This window comes from Poecilia latipinna, unplaced genomic scaffold (assembly GCF_001443285.1).
Source record: "Poecilia latipinna isolate Pla-1442-1.1 unplaced genomic scaffold, P_latipinna-1.0 Scaffold3808, whole genome shotgun sequence".
In the NCBI taxonomy this organism is placed as follows: domain Eukaryota; kingdom Metazoa; phylum Chordata; class Actinopteri; order Cyprinodontiformes; family Poeciliidae; genus Poecilia; species Poecilia latipinna.
The window spans coordinates 38,761-39,230 of record NW_015116424.1 but is presented as its reverse complement, the minus strand read 5'-3'; positions in this window follow the sequence as shown (position 1 = coordinate 39,230).

Genomic DNA, 470 nt, shown 5'->3' with positions numbered 1-470 from the left:
ATTAAATAATCACATCAAAAGTTAGAAACTTTGTCTTTAGTCATTTCTTAGATTACCAAATATATTAATGTGTGTGAGAAAATGTGTCAATGACAGGAATTAATTTAAAATCCTTTGTAGAACAGCACTTTATAAAGTTCGGTCCATTTACTTGTATTAACTTACTGGCACATAAGCCACATTCAATATGGCGGACGATGTGACGTATCTCAGCAACGTGCCGACCCGCTCCATGAGGCGTCTACGCATTATGTCTGTGGCATATACCCCATTTGCCTGTGACTGCAGCGCGCGAGTCAGACTGTGTTTGACAGCAGGACCATAAGGTTTTTTAAGGACACATTTTTGGTTAATTAGTTAATTAACTGGAGGCTTAGCGATTAGTTTTTGTTAGCATAATTTTAAGGGCATAAAGGGCAGCTGGGAGAGAGGCTCTACTGCAGGAGGTTAGCTGCCAGTCTCCCCTCACC